At 35.5% G+C, this 21,110-nt stretch overlaps 1 long non-coding RNA gene across 1 annotated transcript; it reads right to left on the reverse strand.

Annotated features, from left to right (window-relative positions):
- Nucleotides 1-4,797: 4,797 nt before the first annotated feature.
- Nucleotides 4,798-6,402, reverse strand: LOC107020118. The gene is made up of 3 exons (XR_003578669.1): nt 5,830-6,402; nt 5,650-5,760; nt 4,798-5,494 (listed from the first exon to the last, which is right to left on the reverse strand). It is a non-coding gene; the product is annotated as an uncharacterized LOC107020118 (long non-coding RNA).
- Nucleotides 6,403-21,110: the final 14,708 nt, after the last annotated feature.

Consider the following 21,110-nt stretch of genomic DNA (forward strand, 5'->3'; position numbering starts at 1 on the left):
GCTTATCATGGTACATTCTATGTATATTATGAGCTTGCACATTGTTGATACTATATGTTGGTTGGTGTCACTTATGAATATGTGTTGTCTACATTGTTAAAGTATGATGATATGTACTCTTAAATGTTATGATATGTAAAGTAGGATGTTGGTCATGATTCTTGTTGGGTTACTTGATTGAGTAAGGTTATGGGGCTTTTCTTGGTCATTGCACTTGTTGACTTGATAAGGGTTGTGGGTAATTGTCTTGCTTTGGTTATGTTATAATGAACTCTTATTCATGCTTGTTGAGGTTATGACTTGATGATAGAGTTGCTTTGAATATATGTCTAATTACATGATGCATGTTGACTTGACTATTTTTGATGTTGTTGGTCTTGTAATGTACATGCCTATGACTTCATGAACATGTCTTATTGATTTGGTATGGTTTTGTTGAATGTGCATAAATGTTTTCAATGAAAAGTGCATACTTATTGAATATCCCCTTTTCTTAGCATGATTTCAAAGTATGTGCATATGGTCTCATACTTAGAACAAGTATGAATATTAGTTTTTATTTCCGTGTTTGAGGGTTATACATTATTTTATACTGTGGTTTTGGCTTTTTGGAATTATTTTTCTAGCACTTAGCAATTTATTTTCTGGAACCTAGTTTATGCAAATTTCACTTTGAATTTCAATTCAAGATTTTGGTTTTCATGTTTTCTCATTGCAAGTTCATGAATTCTTTTAACCTAATTATGAATTACGAACTCTCAATCACGAGTGACTAAATCCATAGATAGGGTTGTTGGAATCATGAACAATTAACAAAGTATGAATAACAACTAAGTAGCTAAATAGTGTTTATGCATGTATTATTAATCTTTTTACTTATAAGTTTTTCTAGCGGTGCACATTTTTATAAATCTCCTCATTCCTACTTGAAATTACCAAGGGGGTAATGAATGAGAAAAATATTAACAACAAATATTTAGTTAGGGATTTGCTTTTATTTAATCGTTTGACTTTACTCAATTGAGAAAAGGGTAAATACCTTAAATTAATTAGCAAAATGACCAATCTGGGGTGAAGGTAAGGGTTAGTAACGCACGCATTCATATATTTACCAAGTCGCGAGTGGAAGTCCTTATGGTGATTGCCAATCACTTAAGGATACATAATTTATCGACCTTGCATGTCAAACACTAGGAAAGGATTACTATTATTATGATTACTGCATTAAAATCTTGTGGGGAACACATATACCCTAGTTTCCATCTTATATTGATCTCTCATACTTTGAATCTTTATTACTTGTTACTTATTGATTCAAATCAACAATGTGTAACTTTATTTACAAAAAATCCTATTTACTTATTTCGAAAATAGTTTGATTAAAAATATATAATTGCGGGTTATATTTGAGTTTAAACCATATTCCTTGTGCGATTGACCCCACCCTACAAGTCGGGTTTTTTTCTTGATAATGATCATTTATTCTTCTTTAAGAGAGGTGTAATTTTATCGTATCAATTGAGAAGAACTTTGAGGAAAATAAATAATAAAGGGGTACACAAAAATCTAATCGAAGAGAGGTCTAGTAGATTGTAACGCGCAAGGCTACCCCTTAGACGTGGACACGGACCTATGATCAGGCCCCAAGCTAACCCTACTGGCATGGCATGAGCATAATGAGAGTAATAATAACTGATGCAGATACTAATAATAAAGTATATCTAAAATGATTGGGGAATGCCCATGTACAAAATTAAACATATTAAATCTGAGAATTCAATACAGAGAAATATCAAACTCGGAATACTAAATTTGAATCTAATGATGTCTTAAAATAGCCTCTAACTAACTAGAAATTTTGGGGCATGTCCCAGCTAGGTCTAGCAAAATTGAAACTAAAAGGGTGAATTTTTTAAGATAACAAGAGTACTGTCCTCGAAGTATGAGGACTTAACACTAATGTTGTTTCACTTAAGATGGGGAATCGATCTAAATATGATCTAGATGTTGAGAACCTGAACCGACATCACAAGAAAATGTAGCGCAGAGTATGCGTTAGTACTTGAAAGGCACTGAGCATGCAGGATAGAGTAAAGTTGAAACAAACATATAACTGAACAAGCAAACAAGAGTATAATCTAAACATGATATAGATACCGAGTAATGAGCTAGCTTAATGCAATGACCAAATGATAACATGCTCAGAATAAATACTGACTATACTAGAATTTGGTCAATACAATGGACTCTTAGTGAACTGTGGGAGCTACTAACAACCGATAATAAAACCACATGAGATAAATGTGGATTCCAATGCATATGCCTTATAGAGGGGACCCAATATATCTGACAAAATATGTAGATGCATTCTGGTGTGATCACTAAAAATGATGCCCTCATATAGGAATTACAACCTAAGTTGTTGGTAGTTCTGGGACTATATGGATGACTGACCCTAGTCTAAATCGGTATTATGCTTCACCCAATTTATTAAATGACTAGCGTATGATGACTGAATTTCTGTGATATACAAGATAGCTCAAAGCGGACATGCAATCTGGCAATACATATTAATATACTGATAATCATACATTCAAGACTGAGGCTTGTATGTTTGAAATATCTGACCTAGCATGTGTAATTGAAGAACAAAAGAAGTACATAGCTAGGGTTCTGGATTTCATGCAAGAAATGAGGTAATCACATGATAATATGCTGAAGTTCAAGAAATCCTAGGTCTAGTCTATAAAAGGGAATCAAGAATTTGACTTAAATATATGGACCTACTGGGCAAAAGGAACCCACTAGTAAATTCCAAAATACCTGGTGAGGAATTCCATGGAGAAAACATCGATTTTTGGACTTGAACAGATGGAATTTGTTGCGATGCTGAACTGGGTTTTGTTTCCTCCTTTTCTCTCTCTAAGTTCTAATTTTTTAAGTTTTCATGAAAGATTTGACTTAGATAAGTTCTAGTTATGTTTATACGCTAAAACTAACCAAAAACCATGTATCTTAGGGTTTAAACAACGTAATTTAGGGGTCCAACAAAATAGGAAAAGAGAAAAGTACCCCTGACTTAAACTGTTGATGATGCTTACTACGACCACTTTCACGGACCGTGAAAAGGATCATAGATGGTGAAGAGGGTCGTTGTATTTGGTCTAGAGTTTACTGGGTTCTAGGGGTCCGGTCCATGGGTCCTACCTGTTGCTATGTTAAGGACCATGGATAGTGAAGGTTCCCGTGGTCCTCACTTAGGTCCTGGGGTCTGGTGGCCTTTGTTCATGGACCTTCCCACGGGACAAATGAAGTCCCTCGTGGTCCTCTCTTAGAAGTTGGGGAGTCCTGGGATTGACAAGAAGGTGCGTGTGTGTGTAGGAGGGTCGTTGCCTAACCTATCACGGACCATCCCAAGGTCGTGTAAAGGACCACAGACCGTGAAGGTCCTCATGGTCTTTACTTGGGCGTGGGGTTTTAAGGGGCTTGCTAGTGAGCCTACTACGTTGACTCCACGGATGCACACGTGATCCGTTGGCAAGACCACAGCGCGTGAAGGGTCCCGTGGTCGTAGGTATGGTCCTGGGGGATGATAACTCCCTACCACGGGCAGGTCAACGTACTCGTGGTTTTGCTGGAAACAATGGAGACCACCATCTTCATCATCATTGCTAGAAAAATGGAAATTATTTTTTGAATATTTTATTTCTCCATATTCAACTTTCCCCACACACCGGCCCAATCTACACCCTTTATTCCCAGCGAATCGATGTAGAAACAAAAAGAAAAGAAAAGAAAATACAAAATCAAAATAAACAAATCAAAAACCGATATTTTAATAAAACACTATCAATTTTGATAGGAATAAGAAAGAATTCATAAAGAGAAATAAAAATATTAAATTCATATATAATATATCTTAAAACTCCCGAGAGTGATTGGTAGGGAAAGAGAAGAAAGGGGGAGATTTGGGGTGGGCTGCATTATTTTGTTATTTTTTTTAAAAAATAATCTGAATGCTTTTGTTTTTAAATTTTGACTTGTTTATGTTCAAAATTGTTTTTAAATATTCCACGTGTCTTCATTTGATTTGTTATTTGACATAACATATGCAAGTGTATTACACACAGTTAGTCTTTTTACTAAGTATCACAAAAATGTTCAATTGGTATTTATTTTCTAAGATTAGAGTATCTAATAGGAAAAATGGTCTACTAAAGTTTCTAAGTTAAATACACAAACAACTTTAAGGGGTCATCGGTGACTTAAGCTTAAATTATATCACCAAATATAATTTGATAGATTATAACGTATTGCATATATTATCCTTTAAATAATAAATACAATTCACAATGTCGCTATAGTTTAGATGTGAAAATATTTAAACGCGGTTAATAAATGCATAAAATGTAAATTCATGAATAATTCTTGGCTAGATTAATAATGATCCCAATAATGATATTTATATAAACACACTGTAGTTTATAATATTTATTAGTTAAATATTTGATAATAGTAAACATAATATTATTCCTGTGCAGGGTTAATCAAGAAATCTCTTAACATATCACAACAATATATAAAGGCATCATAATTTCCAAAACAACAAGAGGAGAAAAAAAAGTCCAAAATATTTCGCATGAATTACGTCAGAAAAGTAGAGGAATATATATATTATGTATTATTTTATGTTCGTTTTACAAGAGATCTTCATTTGTGATAAAATGAAGATCTCTTATTGAACAATGATAATTTACTACTCTATATAATTTAATGTAAAAATTAAGTCAAATGAGGTTCCTTAAAAAGAGAAATATTTGAGAATACGGAACAACAACTTACTACAAAGACTAGATTGTAGAATTGAAGAACAATAGAAAATAATGAAACTAAAAAAGATCCTTTTTTCTATGATTTAAATGGTTATTCATATGAAACTATAAAACTATAATTCTTCACTTCCCACACTAAGAACCTAAAACAGAAGCATGACAATAAGACCACATATGTCGACATAGAAATTTGGTGGAGAGGGGAAAAAGATTAATTTCTCTTGTCATTTTCCTCCTATTAGGTGGAAGTAGTACCAATTTGGAGTTCCTCAATACCCATGAAAATATCTTCATTCATGTGTACCTTTTCTTTACCATCACCTTTGTTCTGCACGACCGCAAAAAGCATTTTGTTTTTGCTCCCCATTTCAAGTGGAGGATTAGTTCTGATAATTGAAGAAGCAACATCTGTTGAATGCTTAATGCGCTTGGACGATGATGATGATGCATTAAATATTGATTCTTTGGGAAAAATATTTATGCTTTTTGGAAGCTTGAATTTGGAATTATTTTTGAAGCTAGCAAGATATCTACGGCTCATGGGTGGATCATGATTGTGTTCACCGGAACAAGATACCACGAAAATGTTCTCATCCTTTGAGCTTTTCTCAATTTGTTTCTTTGCTTCGTATTGTTTTGATGTGCTACACTTATAGTAATTCCTGTTATGCCATATGCACAAAGTAATAATTAGCTTTATTCAAATATTATAAGTGTATACACCATTAATAATTTTTACTACTTTTTGTTATGAAAATTGAGAACGGAAGGGAACATAACTTTCTATAACATGAAAAAAATTGGTGAGAGAGCAAACCTTGGAAATGGAACCTTTTATATACTTTGACCATACTTGCGCCATGCCCTTTTGTCATTTGTGAGTTCCTCTTGCGATAATTCATAGGTAAGCCTTATCGACTGATTTTTCCTGAATCAGAAGCATTAAAGTCAAAAATTTTAATATACAAGCATAAAATGTAATGAAGTGAGTGGTTACCTTGTTGTAGATTGGGTCAAAGGACTCTTCATACATGAAGCAAAATTAGGATGAATTTTAGCCCCTATATCGAGTTGTTGTTGTAGATCTATCCATTCTGGTTGTGTTGTAGTTGGTGGTACACATGCCACCGTTGTTCGTGATTGAGGAACAACGATTTGTTGGAAAAATTGAACTGGTTGAATTGAATGTAAGTAGAATTTCTGGTTTCTAACCTGATCATATGATCTCTCCTGACGAGCTATTGGAAAATCTAAAGAAACACTTTCAGATGAACCATTAAAATTATTCATGCCAGGAGCTAAAACTCTGTCAAAATAATTCCAAACATGAGATGCTTTCAAACCTAATTTAGGAGCTACAACATTGTTAGGTTTATTCATATTACAACTTCTTGCTATTGCACCTATATTCCGATGATCATCCTACATTTTAGATCAATATATAATAATATCTAGTTAAATGCAAAAAAAATGAAAATGAATTTATAGGATAAACTAATGATGTTTTCTATAAAAGCAGAGATGGAATAGAGGATTCAAAGAGGGGAATGACTTATGGAGGAAGTAGATTAGAAAAAAGAACGTCTTGGTGAGCAAGAAATTATAAATAGGATGAAGGAAGTGAATCTACATCACAACTTAAATAGAGAAGCATCTACCTACCACGTATGCCCATATTTACTTTTTAGTTATTGCAAAGTAAATAGTTTTTTCCATTTTAATGTGAATGAGATAGGCGACAAAATAGTATTCAAATATAATTTATGCGACAGAAGAGAAATCAAATAAATTTTATGTACCTTTTTTTTTACATCATACATATATTATGATATACCCGAAACTAATAAAAGTCTATGATATGACTCAAAATTTTATCGTAATGACGCTTCCCATAACCCTTTTGTAGGCAAGCCAAAAAACTAAAATTTACAAAACATAAGAATATAACGATAGGAAGAAGAAACAAGAATAAATATACAAAATAGGGCCATAAAATAAAAAAATAAACGTGATACACAATATATAAAAGATGCCTGAAAATGACAAAGAATGACAAAGTAGCATAAGAACTAAATCTCTAAACCTGGTGTCACTAGAACATGAAGAATTAAGTATAGAAGCTCTATACGAAAATGGACTAACTAATAAAAATGCAAAATACAAGTCAGTAAAAAATAGAAAAAGCAGCAATTCTCCGGACGCTAGGAACTCACCATGATCCGAGTCAGTGACGATCCCAAGGAATTCAACACTAAGTGAGAGTGGCTCGTACTGGTAATTCTGTCAGAAAAAGATTCAGAAATGTAGTATGAGTACTACATAACAGTTTGCTCAATAGGTATCATGAGTAGACAGAGCTCAAAAAGATTAAATATATTAAGAGAACTGATATACCTTTAGTTTACAGTATTTTTGATGTGTTTCACTTAGAGTTGGTGTGTGTCTTGGGTTATTTTGTTGTTGGAAATAATGATTCGATAAAATTCTTGTAGTAAATAAGTTCAGATGCGGTGGATGAGATAAGAGTTGAAAATTGCAGAATTGGCCAGTGACGGAGCCAACCACAAACAATTGGTTCATTGATGGGCCGTAGGGAATGCAACATAGATGATGGTTCAAAGAATTTTAACAAAGTGTGGGACCACTGAGGGTATAGACGACCCATAGATCGAATCACAGACCGTTATGTACGTCGTCATTTGTGATTAGAAATTTGAAGTTCTATTACTTAAAACGTAGAGGAAAGTGACGAAACGTAGTCAAGTCCACAGAGAATAGGTCCAACCATCGTCTGAAGTCCGTAAAATAATTCCCAAGTGTTGATCCACGAAGGAGATCATGGACCGTAAGTGGATCGACAGTCATTAGCTTCTGTCTTCGATTGAAATCGCATCTAACATATTATTTTCTTATTTTGATTCCTACTTGGTTTAGTATTTGTGTTCTATGAATATTAGTTTTTATTTACGTTTTTTAGGATTATACATTATTGTATATTTATGTTTAGGATTTTTAGAATTATTTTTCTAACACTTAACAATTTATTTTCTAGAACCTAGTTTATTCAAATTTCAATTTGAATCTCATTGTAAAGTCATGAATTCTTTTAACCTAATTATGAATTATGAACTCTCAATCACGAGTGACTAATCCACAACTAGGGTTGTTAGAACCATGAACAATTAACAAAGTATGAATAATAACTAAGTAACTGAATAGTGTTTATGCATGTATTGTTAATCTTCTTATTTAGAAGTCTTTGTAGCGGTTCACATTTTTATAACTCGCCTCATTCCTACTTGAAATTACCAAGGGGAGAAAAAGATTTTGCAACAGAAATTTAGTTAGGGATTTGCTTCTATCTAATAGTTTGACTTTAATCAATTGAGAAAAGGGATAATACCCTAGGTTAATTAACACAATGACTAATCTGGGCTGAAGGTAAGGGTTAGTAACGCACACATTCGTAGATTTACGTGAAAGTCCTTATGATGATTTTCAATCACTTAGGGGTACATAAGTTATCGACCTTGCATGTCAAATACTAGGAAAGGATTACTACTATTGTGATTACTGCATTAAAATCTTGTGGGGAACAAACACACCCTAGTTTCCATCTTATATTGATATCTCAAACATTGAATCTTTCTCACTTGTTACTTATTGATTCAAATCAACAATATGTAATTTTATTTACAAAAAAACATATTTACTTATTTCGAAAATAGTTTGATTAAAAAGAGATAATTACGAGTTATTTATGAATCTAAACCATATTCCTCATGCGATTGACCCCAACCTACAAGTTGGGTTTTTTACTTGATAATGATCATTTATGCTTTTTTAGGAGAGGTGTAATTTTATCGTATTAAATTTTGGCGATGCTGCCATGGAATACGACTTATAAATTAAGTTTAACTAAATTAATGAACTTTAGTCAAGTATTTCATGATTTTAATTTTTTTCTACGGGTTTCAACACTAGAATATGACAAGTACACGGAATCAAGGATAATCCTTAACCCCCTATGATCGTCAATTGACAAGAACATTGAGGAAAATAAGTACACAACAATCTAATCGTAGAGGGGTCTAGAAGATTGTCACGTCCCAAGGCTAAGCCCTAAACGTGGACACGGACCTAAGATCAGACCTAAGCTAACCCTACTGGCATGACATGAGTATAATGAGAGTAATAATAACTGATGCGGATACTAATAATAAAGTATATCTAAAATGACTTGGGAATACCCATGTACAAAACTAAACATATTAAATATGAGAATTCAACACAAAGAAATATCAAACTCGGAATACTAAATTAAATATAATGATGTCTTAAAATAGCCTCTAACTAGCTAGAAATTTATGGGACATGCCCCAGCTATGTCTAGAAAAATTGAAACTAAAAGGGTGAAATTTTTTTAAGATAACAAAAGTATTGTCCTCGAAGGATGAGGATTCAACACTAATATTGTTGAACTTGAGATGGGGAATCAATCTAGTGTGATCTAGATGCTGAGAACCTAAACCTACATCACAAGAAAATGTAGCGCAGAGTATGTGTTAGTACTTGAAAGGTACTGAGCATGCAGGATAAAGAAAAGTTGAAATAAACATAGAACTGAACAAGCAAACAAGAGTATAATTTAACCATGATATAGATACCGAGTAATGAGCTAACTGAATGCAATAATCAAATCATAACATGGTGAGACTAAATACTGACTATACTAAAATGTTGTCAATACAATGGGGTCTGAGTGAACTATGGGAGCTATTATTAAGCGATAATAAAACCACATGAGATAAATGTGGATTCCAATGTATATGCCGCATACAAGGGACCCAATATACCCGACTAAAGGTGTAGGCATATTCTGGTGTGATCAGTAAATGATGCCCACATATGCGACTTAAAACCTATGTTGCTGGTAGTTCTTAGACTATGTGGATGATTGACCCTACGCTAAATCAGTCTTATGCTACTCCCAATTTATTAAATGACTAGCGTATTATGAGTGAACTTCTCTGATGTAACACTTTGAAAATCCAAGACGTGTTCTAGAGACTAACTTAAGTGTCATAAGTTTTAGACAATTTTTAAGGTCTATTTTAATGAATATAGGTCATTTAGGAAGTCTAGAAACCAAAATGTTAAAAAACGTCCATGACGTTCGGAAACTAGTTCAAGGAGGTGCTAGCGTACCTTAGCCTATTTGACTAGTTTTTAGAAGTCGGAAAATGATGAAAATTGGTGGAAGGGTGTCTAACATGTTTAAAGTTTATTAACAGTAGAGACATCCGGGCACGAATCCCCAAGGACCAACCAAGGGCCCTTGAGGAGGACCTTTGCAAAAGTTGGCAAAAGCTGTGAAGAGACAGTGTCACTAACAGATGCCACAGACGGGCCGTTGGTGAATCGACGGGGAGTCGATGCCACTCGTCGATGGAAACTTAGAGAAAATCTTTGAAGGTTTTTTTTCATAGTCTCTGAACATAGGAACGGATGTGCAGCACAGAGGGAGCAGTTGCCGTCGATTGACCAACGATCCGTCGATCGTGGTCTCGTCGATGGGCCTATGTTTTGCTGCACGCTTTGACTTATTTCTTATAATTAGTTAAATTAGTTAGGAAGTTAATTTAGGGGTTAGTAAAGGTCTAAATAAGTGAATTAATCCCCTATATAAAGTCCTAACCTAATTAAACTAATCAAAACTCTCATAACTCATAAAATCAAAACTCTCTTCCTTCTCTCTTATTTCTCTCTCAAGTGAAGAACTCCATTGAAGACCTATCTAGGGGAGGGTTTAAGGGATGAAAACATTCAAGTTTCACCATAAATCTTCATCAATTATCAAGGTATGGTATCTCTTTTACCTTTGATACCTCTTCCTCAAAGGGTTCCATCAAATATATTTCCAAAGTTGGGTTTTCAAGTGGGTCTTTTCCAAATCTCGAAATTTATATTATGAATTGATTTTTTTAAGATTTATTTTGGATATTATGAATATATTAACACGTATTATAACTTAATTATGATATATCTTTATGGTTTTGTCTAATTTGTAGAAGATGACCTTGCCCCTTAACACTAGGTTATGATCTTGATATGAATTATGATATATTGGTTCAATTGACTTTGTTATTGGTTGAATTACTACTATATGATATTTCTATACAAATCGTGAATGAATTATGGTGATTTATATTCATTTCATGCTATTTTTTGAGAAGTTATCTAGGTTATGAACTATGTGGTGAGTTTGACCTAAGTATCTTGTTTGAAGCTATGAGCTAGCATTGATTTATGATGTAGTGATTTTTCTAGCCTTGATTATCATGTTGGTCATTGAATTTTAAGGATTTTATACCCTAATTGGGTTGAATTAAGGGTTTATGGTAAGACCTTGATGATGAATTATGAAGGATACTTTGTAAGTCTTGTGATCCCTATTTTTTACTTCAAATTATGGTTAATTGTGATTAAGTCATGATGTTGTATTAGAGTATGCCTTGTATTAGGATATATAGGGTTGGTATGATGTTGAAATGAAATGTCTTGACTAGGATTGTAAGTTGTTGGCTAAGATGTATATGTTATAAGGATGGTGAAAGATTTACCTATGTTCCTTAACATGAAGTGATATGTAAATGTGCTAACCTCACCTATGTGAATTGTAATGAAAGGATTATACTCATACAACTCTTATTGAGCTATGATGATGATGATGATGATTATACAAGGGTTAGACCATATGACCTACAATAATCTATGATGATTAATAAAGACATTGAAGACATTTCAAAAAGGGACTTAGCTTAGCACCGAGTGAACTTGACATTAGGAGGTGTTTACTTACCATAGAAGAAGATTCACCCTATAGTTCAATAAGAGGTGTTGACTCCCCTATAAGGGATACTCATCCATTGGATTCGCATGAGAGGAGGCCCCAATTGCCAAGTGGTACGTAGAGGGATTATACTTGTCTCTTAGTTCTTGAACTATGTTGCCCCGATAGGATGACTAGCTAGTGGATCCACCTAGAAAGCTACATTTATGTTTTATTTTACTTTGGCTGGTAGACAACCTTCTGTAACACCCAGTAGCCAAAATAGACCAAAAATCAGTTTTTGTTTCAGAAAAATCTGCAGGTGCAACCAACGGTGGCATTGACGGTCCGTCCTACACAATCGTTGATGGGATCAGAAACTCCAAAAAAAAATTCAGTCGGGAAAAATTGGCTAAGTCTTGATCGACGGACGGACCGATGGTTCGTAGGTAAAGTGACGGTCCGTAGTCCGTGACCGTAGATTGAGAGACCTATTCACCCACTCTCTGACAAGAGCTACAGATGACCAGCACGGTCCGTAGGTGGACCTACGGTCCGTAGGTGGAGAATTTGCAAACAGTTAAGGAGAAACGCAATTGGGTTAACGTCAAATGATAATAACTCTTACCACAAAATTAGTTAGGTGTCCCATGACCTACCCACAGATATATAATTAAATTATCTTTCCATAGCCACAAACCTTGCTTAAATCAAACCTCTGAGTAAAATGTTATGCCCGTTTTAGTAAAGGTCTGTCGAATAGGCCCTGACGACGGACCCAATGACGGGGCGTCGGGTAGACAACGAACCGTCAGTCCTGGCCATCGTTTAGCCAGACAGCAACATTCCCAGGGGTCTTTTTGACCTTTCCCACTCTGTTTAAACCCTAAGTTACGTCGTTTTGACCCTAAATCATCAGATGTTAGTCGGATTAAGCCTAGAAACATAACTAAAACATATCTAAGTTAAATTATTAAATCAAAACTTAGAAAACTAGAAGCAAGAAAGGAGAAAAAGCTCAAGAACCCTAGTTCAAGAACGAAGAAGGTTTCCAGCAGTTCCAGCCAAGAAATCTAAGTGTTTTTTCATGAATTTCATCACCAGGTATGTGGGATTTCAATATTGGGTTCCTTTCACCCATTGAGTCCCTAGTTTTCAGTCATATTGTTGATTCCATTATCATGATTAAACCTAGGGTTTCTAGATCTTTGACAGAACTTCATGATTTAGTTAAATATATGATCCAAATCAAACTATCATGTTATTACTCAGATTATCGCATGAATTTTAGACTAGCTTTGTATTTCTTTAGTTCTTGAATTACACATGCTAGGTCAGATATTTCTGATACTTCAGATAAACATCCCTTAGTTATAAATGAATAATTACCTGATTGATTGTTGCATTCTCAGTTTGCATGTTCTATTTAGAGCTATCCAGTATTTACAAATGCTTAAACATAATCAGTTAATTTACAGAATTCATTGGGAGTAGCATAATACCGAGTTGGACTAGGGTTTAGAGTACCCAATGAGTCCCAGAACTACTAGCCAAGTAGGTTGTAAGTCCCCTGTGTGGGCAATAAGTTCAGTGATCACGCCAGCATGCCTTTATACCTTTGGAAGGGTATATTGGGTCCTTTAGATAGGGCGTATACAACGGACTCCACATTTAGCTCATGTGGTTTTATCATCGGTTATTAGTAACTCCCACAGTTCAGTCAGACTCTCTATATTGACAATTTATCAATATATTCAGTATTCAGCATGTTATAAACTGGTCATTGCATCCAGTTAGCTCAGAATTTAGTTTATCAAGTCAGATTATTATACTTGCTTTTATGCTTGTTCAGTTATGTTTTAGTTCAGCTTTACTCTATTCTAAATGCTCAATATTTTTCAAGTACTGACGCATACGTGCGCTATATATTCTCGTGATGTAGGTTCAGGTTCTCAGCATTCAGATCACGCATAGATCAATTTTTTATCTCCAGTCCAGCATTTTTAGTGGTGAGTCCTCATTATCCAAGGACAACAGTCATGAGTGTCATTTCAGTCTTTAGTCATTTAGTTTCAGTTTTTGCTAGATTTAGCTGGGCTTGTCCCAGTATTTCTAGTCTAGTTTAGAGGCTTATTTCAGACATAGTTAGTTTGAGATTAGTACTGAGTTAATATTTCTTTGTATTAAACTCATCAGTTTTTCATATTTCTTAGTTACAGAATATGGGTATTCCCCATCTTTTCATTATAAGTTATGATTTAGCTTCTGCAATAATTTATTATCTTTAGTATGCTCATGATCATGACAGCAGGGTTAGCTTGGGATCACTTGTGGTCCTAGGTTCCGTGTCTGCGTCTTAGGGGTAGCTCGGGGTGCGACAAAACTTGGTATCAGAGCACTAGGTTCAAGAGTCCTAGGATGTCTGAAAAAGACGCACTAAGTAGACTCCGTTTTATGGGTGTGAAGTGCACCACATCTAATGAGAGGAAGGCTTTGAAGTGTTTTAGGAAAAACATCATTTTTCTTGTTACTCTTATCGTGTGTAAGGTATGATCAAATTCCATTCTAAGTTGACGTTGTGCGCTTAAGATCATGCCTTCTTGTAGAGCTTAGGCATGTAATGCTAATGCACGCAATGTTAACGCAGTTCCTCTAGTACCAGATAGTGAAGTTCAAATGCAAAGTTTCAGAACGCCAATTCAGCTTTTGGCTCGGAGTATGACCAACCAGAACAATCAGCAGGTTCTAGTTCCTACTAAAAGAAATGACCGATTAGTGGCAGCCAGAGTTTGTGATTTTGTTAGGATGAAATCCACCTAAGTCTTTAGGGTCGCAAGTTGGTAAGGACCCATAGAAGTTCATTGATAAGGTCAAGAAAATATTTGGTATGATGTCAGTAACTGATAGTGATAGGTGAGATTGGCATCCTACAAACTCAAGGATGTGAATCACATATGCTTCACTCAGTGGAAAGACAAAAGACATGACTTCGTCTCTTGTAACTCAATATAGCACTCCAATTCAGTGTTAGTCCAGAAACTCTCTAAGAACCTTTCTCAGTCTCTACTCCATTCGGTGACCAAGTTATAGCTAGACGGGTATACAGAAATTGCCCTGTCACAGTCTCTCATAAAGTCACCTCAACAGATCTAGTAGAGTTAGAAATGGTAGACTTTGATGTCATTCTTGGCATGGATTGGTTACACTCATGTTATGCCTCAGTCGATTGTAGAACTAGGATTGTACGTTTTCAGTTTCTAGACGAACCAATCTTAGAATGGAAGAGTAGTATCTTAGCGCCTATGGGTCGATTTATTTCTTACCGTAAGGCCAGAAAGATGATCTCTAAGGGTTATCTCTACCATCTAGTTTGGGTTAAGAATTCTAGCCTTGAAACCCCAACTTGAGTCAACTCCAGTAGCTGTGAATTTCATGAAGTGTTTCCAGAAGATCTTCCCGGAGTCCCTCCCGAAAGGGAAATAGACTTTGGAATTGATCTCTTTCCAGATATCCAGCCTATTTCTATTCCTCCTTACAAAATGGCTCCAGCAGAGCTTAAGGAATTGAAAGAGCAGTTGAAAGACCTTCTGGATAAGGGCTTAATCAGACCTAGTATTTCACCATGGGGTGCACCAGTATTGTTCGTAAGGAAGAAAGATGGTTCTTCCAAAATGTGCATTGACTATAGACAGTTGAACAAGGTCACAATCAAGAATAATTATCCCATCCCCAGGATTGATGACTTGTTTGACCATTTCAGGGTGCTAGCCATTTCTCAAAGATAGACCTTAGATCAGGTTATCATCAGCTTAAAGTCATACATAGTGACATTCCAAAAACAGCCTTCAGAACTCGGTATGGTCATTATGAATTTGTAGTTATGTAATTTGGAGTAAATAATGCTCCTGTAGCTTTCATGGATTTGATGAACAGAGTGTTCAAACAGTACTTAGACTTGTTCGTTATCGTCTTTATTGATGATATCCTCATTTACTCTAGGAGTGAGGAAGAACATGCAAGTCATTTGAGAGTCCTTTTGAAGACTCTCGAGGATTCCCAGTTACTCGCTAAGTTTAGTAAATGTGAGTTCTTGTTGCAATCCGTTTCTTTTCTTGGTCACATTGTATCTAGCGAAGGGATCCGAGTGGATTCGTAGAAGATAGAAGCAGTGAAACAGTGGCCCAGACCTACCTCTGCTACAGATATCAGAAGTTTCTTACGTCTAGTAGGTTATTACAGAAGGTTCGTGGAAGGATTTTCATCCATAGCCTCACAATTGACTAGGTTGACTCAGAAGATGGTCAAGTGCCAATGTTCAGATGATTGTGAGCAAAGCTTCGCAGAATTGAAAATTAGATTGACCACAGCTCCTGTCTTGACTCTACTAGAGGGTTCAAATGGTTATGTGATCTGTTTCGATGCATCCAGAGTTGGCCTTGGTTGTGTGTTAATGCAAAGACATAAGGTTATAACTTATGCCTCTAGACAGCTTAAGGTGCATGAGAAGAACCATCCAACTCATGACCTCGAGCTTGCAGCAGTGGTGTTTGCACTCAAGATATGGAGACATTACTTGTATGGTGTTCATGTAGATGCGTTCACCGATCATAAGAGCCTTCAGTATGTGTTCACCCAGAAAGAGTTAAATTTTTGCAAGAGGAGATGGCTTGAGTTCCTTAAGGATTATGATATGAGTGTGCATTATCATCCTGGAAAGGCGAGTGTAGTAGACGATGCTCTTAGTAGATTACCTATGGGCAGTGTATCCCATGATGAGGAAGAAAGAAAGGAGCAAGTGAAGGATGTTCACAGGATTGCTCGCTTGGGAGTTCGCCTTATGAGCATATTAGGCAGCGGTGTAACAGTTCTGAATGGGGCAGAATCGTCTTTGGTAGTGGAGGTTAAGGAAAAGCAAGACAGTGATCCTATCTTGCTTGAACTAAAAGGTGCAGTCCACAATCAGAGAGTGGAGGTTTTCTCCCAAGGGGGGGATGGTGTACTTCGCTACCAGGGTAGATTGTGTGTTCCTGATGTGGGGGAGTTGAGACACCATATTCTTGAAGAAGCCCATAACTCTAGGTATTCTATTCATCCAGGTGCCACTAAGATGTAACGCGGTCTGCGAGAAGTTTATTGGTTGAATGGCATGAAGAAGAATATAACAGATTTTGTGAGTAAGTGCCCCAATTGCCAGCAAGTCAAGGTAGAATATGAGAAACCAGGAGGTATGACTCAAGAGATCAATATTCCTACTTGGAAGTGGAATGTGATCAGTGTGGATTCCACCACAGGGTTACCTCGTACACGCAAATAGCATGACTCCATTTGGATGATAGTTGATAGGATGACTAAGTCTTGTCGCTTTTTAGCAGTCAAGACTACATATTCGGTGGAGGACTATGCCAAGCTTTACATCAATGAAATTGTGAGGTTTCATGGGGTTCCTTTGTTTATCATCTCAGATAGAGGTCCTCAGTTTACCTCTCACTTCTGGAAGTCATTTCATAAAGGTCTTGGTACTCAAGTTAACCTTAGTACAGCATTTCATCCACAGACTGATAGGCAGGCAGAGCGTACCATTCATACCTTAGAGGATATGTTGAGAGCTTGTGTGATCGATTTCAAAGGTAGTTGGGATGATCATATTGCTCTTATTGAGTTTTCCTACAATAATAGCTACCACTCCAGCATTCAGATGGCCCCTTATGATAGTTTATATGGGCGTAGATGTAGATCTCCTGTTGGTTGGTTTGAAGTAGGTGAAACAACTTTGATAGGGTCAAATTCAGTCCTTTATGCTATCGAAAAGTGCAACTCATTAGAGATATACTTAAGACAGCCCAAAGTCGTCAGAAATCTTGTGCAGATGTAAGGAGAAGGGAACTAGAATTCCAAGTTGATGATTGGGTTTTTCTGAAAGTCTCACCTATGAAAGGGGTGAAGAGATTTGGAAAGAAAGGTCCGCAGTCCATGACCGTCGATCGAGACCCCCATTCACCCATTCTCTAACAAAAGCTACGGATGATCAGCACGGTCCGTAGGAGGACCTATGGTCCGTAAGTTGAAAATTTGCAGGCAGTTAAGGGGAAATGCATTTGGGTAACCTTCAAATGAAATCAACTCTTAGCACAAAATAAATTACGATAAGGGGAAATATATGTTCCAAATCAGATTATCATGTTATTAGTCAGATTATCGCATGAATTTCAGAACCCTAGCTTTGTATTTCTTTGGTTCTTAAATTACGCAGGATAGGTCAGATATTTCAGGCACTACAGATATACATGCCTCAATTATAAATGCATAATTACCAGATTGATTGTTGCATTCTCAGTTTGCATGTTTAGTTTCGAGCTATCCAGTACTTACAGAAACTCAGACATAATTAGTTAATTTACAGAATTCATTGGGAGTATCATAATACCGAGTTGGACTAGGGTTCAGCTACCCAATGAGTCCTAGAACTACTAGCCAAGTAGGTTGTAAGTCCCCTCTATGGGTAATCAGTTTAGTGATCACGCCAGCATGCCTTTATACCAGTGGCAGGTTATATTGGGTCCTCTTGATGGGGCGTATAAATCAGAATCCACATTTAGCTCATATGGTTTTATCATCGGTTATTAGTAGCTCCCACATTTCAGTCAGACTCTCTATATTGACAATTTATCAATATATTCAGTATTCATTTTTTGGCATGTTATTAATTGGTCATTGCATCTAGTTAGCTCAGAATTCAGTTTATCATGTAAGATTATTATACTTGCTTTTATGCTTGTTCATTTATGTTTTATTTCAGCTTTACTCTATCCTACATGCTCAGTACCTTTCAAGTACTGACGCATATGTGAGCTACATCTTATCGTGATTTAGGTTCAGGTTCTAATCATCCAGATCACGCATAGAAAAATTTTTGATCTCCAATTAAGCAGATTCAGTGGTGAGTCCTCATTCTCCGAGGACAACAGTCATTAGTGTCATTTCAATCTTTAGTCATTTAGTTTTAGGTTTTTCTAGATTTAATTGGGGCTTGTCCTAGTATTTCTATTCTACTTTAAAGGATTATTTCAGACATAGTTAGTTCTAGCTTAGTAGTGAGTTAATATTTCTTTGTATTAAACTCATCAATTTTTCATATATCTCAATTACATAGTATTCCCCATATTTTCATTATAAGTTATGATTTAGCTTCCGCAACAGTTTATTATCTTTAGTATCCTCATGATCATTCTAGCAGGTTAGCTTGGGATCACTTGTGGTCCTAGGTTCCGTGTTCGCGTCTCGGGGCCAGCTAGGGGCGTGACACGTTCCTTCGGTGTATGGTTTTACAATACTGTATACCACACTTAGATCTTATGGTCTATGTCGGTTAAGGAAAGTATTCCCTATACTAAAATGAAGTAATTAAGTACAAACTAACTAAGATGACTTGAGAGGTTGAATTATCTTTGGTAGGGGTATGGGACTCTACCTATGCCTTGCACTAGTTTGGCTTGGAGGGAACTTTAGGAGGTTGTTACTATGTATGAATATGCTTATAATGGTACATTATATGTATATTATGAGCTTGCACATTGTTGATACTATATGTTGGTTGGTGTCACTTATGAATATGTGTTGTCTACATTGTTAAAGTATGATGATATGTACTCTTAAATGTTATGATATGTAAAGTAGGATGTTGGTCATGATTCTTGTTGGGTTACTTGATTGAGTAAGGTTATGGGGCTTTTCTTGGTCATTGCACTTGTTGACTTGATAAGGGTTGTGGGTAATTGTCTTGCTTGGTTTATGTTATAATGAACTCTTATTCATGCTTGTTGAGGTTATGACTTGATGATAGAGTTGCTTTGAATATATGTCTAATTACATGATGCATGTTGACTTGACTATTTTTGATGTTGTTGGTCTTGTGATGTACATGCCTATGACTTCATGAACATGTCTTATTGATTTGGTATGGTTTTGTTGAATGTGCATAAATGTTTACAATGAAAAGTGCATACTTATTGAATGTCCCCTTTTCTTAGCATGATTTCAAAGTATGTGTGCATATGGTCTCTTACTTAGAACAAGTATGAATATTAATTTTTATTTCCGTGTTTGAGGGTTATACATTATTTTATATTGTGGTTTTGGCTTTTTGGAATTATTTTTCTAGCACTTAGCAATTTATTTTCTGGAACCTAGTTTATGCAAATTTCACTTTGAATTTCAATTCAAGATTTTGGTTTTCATGTTTTCTCATTGCAAGTTCATGAATTCTTTTAACCTAATTATGAATTACGAACTCTCAATCACGAGTGACTAAATCCATAGATAGGGTTGTTGGAATCATGAACAATTAACAAAGTATGAATAACAACTAAGTAGCTAAATAGTGTTTATGCATGTATTGTTAATCTTTTTACTTATAAGTTTTTCTAGCGGTGCACATTGTTATAAATCACCTCATTCCTACTTGAAATTACCAAGGGGGTAATGAATGAGAAAAATATTAACAACAAATATTTAGTTAAGGATTTGCTTTTATTTAATCGTTTGACTTTACTCAATTGAGAAAAGGGTGAATACCTTAGATTAATTAGCAAAATGACCAATCTGGGGTGAAGGTAAGGGTTAGTAACGCACGCATTCGTATATTTACCAAGTCGCGAGTGGAAGTCCTTATGGTGATTGCCAATCACTTAGGGATACATAATTTATCGACCTTGCATGTCAAACACTAGGAAAGGATTACTATTATGATTACTGCATTAAAATCTTGTGGGGAACACATATACCCTAGTTTCCATCTTATATTGATCTCTCATACTTTGAATCTTTATTACATGTTACTTATTGATTCAAATCAACAATCTGTAACTTTATTTACAAAAAATCCTTTTTACTTATTTCGAAAATAGTTTGATTAAAAAGATATAATTGCGAGTTATATTTGAGTTTAAACCATATTCCTTGTGCGATTGACCCCACCCTACAAGTCGGGTTTTTTTCTTGATAATGATCATTTATACTTCTTTAAGAAAGGTGTAATTTTATCGTATCAATCGAGAAGAACTTTGAGGAAAATAAATAATAAAGTGGTACACAAAAATCTAATCGAAGAGAGGTCTAGTAGATTGTAACGCACAAGGCTACCCCCTAGACGTGGACACGGACCTTTGATCAGACCCCAAGCTAACCCTACTGGCATGACATGAGCATAATGAGAGTAATAATAACTGATGCGGATACTAATAATAAAGTATATCTAAAATGATTGGGGAATGCCCATGTACAAAACTAAACATATTAAATCTGAGAATTCAATACAAAGAAAAATCAAACTCGGAATACTAAATTTGAATCTAATGATGTCTTAAAATAGCCTCTAACTAACTAGAAATTTTGGGGCATGTCCCAGCTAGGTCTAGCAAAATTGAAACTAAAAGGGTTAATTTTTTTAA

The sequence above is a fragment of the Solanum pennellii genome, chromosome 5, assembly GCF_001406875.1.
Source record: "Solanum pennellii chromosome 5, SPENNV200".
In the NCBI taxonomy this organism is placed as follows: Eukaryota; Viridiplantae; Streptophyta; class Magnoliopsida; order Solanales; family Solanaceae; genus Solanum; species Solanum pennellii.